Here is a 3,313-nt window from a genome sequence, read left to right as displayed (position 1 = left end):
CTCAACCTCGTCATCGCCAATTTCATCTGCACACCATCAATCTCCTCAATCATCCCGATCTACAACTACATCACCAGTGTCAAGCGATATTGCACAAGAAGCAGTTGCTAATTCTCTTGTGCCCACCACTGACATCACCACTACTATGCGAATACTACGAAATAATAATTCAATAAACTGCGTAGGTCACTACACACAATCATCACACCTCAATATCAATACACCAGCAAGAAGTGTTTTGCAGGATATGTCTCCTGCAACCACACTAGCAGGAAAGAGTAGACAACGGATGAAATGGACTAATGATATTAACACAGAGCTCCTCCGTTGCTACTATAGGGTAACAAAGTGCGAAACTGATATAACTGCCTGGAGGCCATTGCTATGTAATATATTCATACAACAATTCCCAGAACTGAGTCATCTTTCTGAACAGCGACTATCGGATCAAATCAGAGTCATAAATAGGAACAATAGAATACCAAAACCCTAGCGAGAACGCATAAAACAGACGATTACACCTACACCCCCAGTTACAAGTAGAACTGTTAATACTACAGAAGAACAACAGATCCCAAACACATGTCTACATCATAGTCAACAAGCTATAATATACACTCACCTCGACTAACACCCACTGCGCAACACTCAGAGACCCATACACTCGAACAACAAATTAATACACCAACAGAAGCAATTGAATCATTAGAAACTAGCGAACACATTCAAACACAAGGAAATGAACCAATAACGACACAAGTAGGACTAATACATTACAACCAAGTCGAAAACACATTCACAACAATGATAATAAAGTACACAGGCATAGACCCAACACCCAGACCAATTCCCAAATTACAAACGACACGGCAAATAGTTACAACTGTTAACATCGTTAATCAAATAGTTGACAAACACTTACAAAACAAAAAAATAATCATGTTTGAAGAAGTTCACACTGCGATATATCATACCAGAGGAACAGAAAGGTTGTAAAGAACAACTAATAATAGATGCGGAAATACACAATCAAGTAAAACACAAACACAGAAATTTATATTACTCATATATCGATTACCAAAAAGCTTTTGATAGCGTGCCTCATTGATGGCTACTACACATCTTGAGAATATATAAGATTGACAACAGTCTAACACAGTTCCTACAACACGCAATGACCAAATGGACAACAAAACTCAACGTGAAGACTAGTACTACAACACCCAGTACAACACTTATCCCAAGGCGACTCTCTTAGTCCTCTGTGGTTCTGTCTTGCCTTAAATCCTCTCTCCAGAATACTTAATAACTCTACATATGGATACATCATTGAAAGAGAAAACAAAATCAAACTTACACACCTACTATACATGGATGACATAAAATTATATGCAAGTTACAAACCGGAATTAGACCATCTATTGAGACTAACGGAAAAATTCAGCACAGATATAAAAATGAGTTTTGGAACAAATAAATGTAAAATCAATAGCATCATTAAAGGCAAGCACAGCAGAACAGATTCTTTTGAACTTGAGCTACAAAGAGGGATTATACACAGCATGGAACCCAGAGAGACATACAAGTATTTAGGATACCAGCAAAGCACATCAATTTATTTTCCAGATAGGTACCGGAGCTCTCACTTACCTCTGTCACTTGACTTCATCCGGTTCTTCGAGAGGCTAGTGCCTCGGGTGAGGCGCCCCGGGTGCACGTACAGTACCCTCCCTATTTCCAAATAGCTACCAGAGCCGCTAAGCCGTCGACTCTAAGTCCACTACGAAATCTCCTCATTGGCGGCGTAGCTGTAAGGCTTCCTCACTTCCCGACGTCGAAAAACGACGTCTCTCCAGTTCCCAATAAACTAAGCGGCTGGAAGGACCGGAGGATATCTAGCTTATCGCTACTAGCTCTCTGGGCTAGTACCGGAGATGCCAGTCGCAGTGTTCTGCGACAATGTCCGGAAATAGCTTTCAACTTAAAGGGCAACTCACGTGACCCGCCCGTCTCCTCGCCTCAACTCGATCGCGCTAGATAAGACGCGCTAGCTGCTCACGAGACGGACGCCCCGACCACATGCAACCGGGGCAGACAAACATGTCCGTCTCTGCAGCTAACCACAAACCCCAGCGATCACTGCACGTATCACTGGCGGCGGGCTTGGCCCGGACGCCCGCTGCATCCTGGTCATGCTGTCGAGCTCGTAGTCTCTTCGGAAAACCCTATCTTTCGGGTCGGTAGATAAGGACAACCAACTAAATGTAGTGATAATTAGGAGGCTTTGCATGCGACTAAGGCAGCTAGGTTGAAATTATAAACTCAGCAGACGTATAGCCGAGGTTCCGGATACCTTTTTTCTCAAGGTATTTTGGATTTATAGGACAAGAGTGCAATTTTCTTCGATGGTAATTCAAATACATTATCACCTATTCCGTATAGCCGAGTGTAATCGGCTCAAAAAATAAGCTCAGTTACAGGTACATAAATTGTTACGTTTTTATCTGCACATTTGAACGCCATGTAACTGATGAAAGTTAAAATTTTCAACAAACAATTTTGTACATCTTTGCTTCGGCTATCTGTACCTACATTGTATTATTATTACTAAAGTTGTAAGGGAGTAATGGTGTATGAAGATAAAATATGACGTCATTTATTGCTTTATAGCGAGTCTACATAGCTGTCATGATTTTTAAAGTAAGGAAAATATTTTCGCAATATTAAAAAGCCGCGTAATGACTTTGTAATACTAACGTGAAAAGATGAAGAAAACCGTTGAATTTATTTATTATACTGTAGATTTAGATAATGCTTGTTTCCATTAGGTAAATTGGTGCTTCCATACCTAACAGGCTATCATAAAATGTAATGGACTTTTCAAATCATGAATTTATTATTGGTATTCTGCAACAGGGGCTGGGCTCGTAATGTGTGTACTACGCGATGGCTTCTACATTGATTTTGCAAGCAAATTTGCAACATTTTAATTAATTTAGTTAGTAGGCTGGTGTTATCTTAGCTTATCGTTGCTGTAAAATGCGGTTTGGCCCGTTTAATTTAGTTAAGATACAAAACTGTTTTCAGTGAGTTATTGTGTACTATTTCGTAAACATGGTAATATAATAAATATTATGATTGTTCGCGTTGTATGTAGTTGAGTAATATTTCCGCAGTTGTCTGATGGCAATAATAGAGTTCTCTTTATGTATATAATAATTTTAAACGCGGTTCACCTAACGCACACACACACACTCAAGGCACTGGCTATATAATAGGGGTTAAAGTATGAAATTGCCGATTTGTACTGAAA

This window comes from Hyposmocoma kahamanoa, unplaced genomic scaffold (genome assembly GCF_003589595.1).
Source record: "Hyposmocoma kahamanoa isolate Upper Pololo Valley unplaced genomic scaffold, ASM358959v1 78, whole genome shotgun sequence".
In the NCBI taxonomy this organism is placed as follows: Eukaryota; Metazoa; Arthropoda; class Insecta; order Lepidoptera; family Cosmopterigidae; genus Hyposmocoma; species Hyposmocoma kahamanoa.
The sequence above is the reverse complement of the archived record's forward strand: the minus strand, read 5'-3'. Positions refer to the sequence as shown.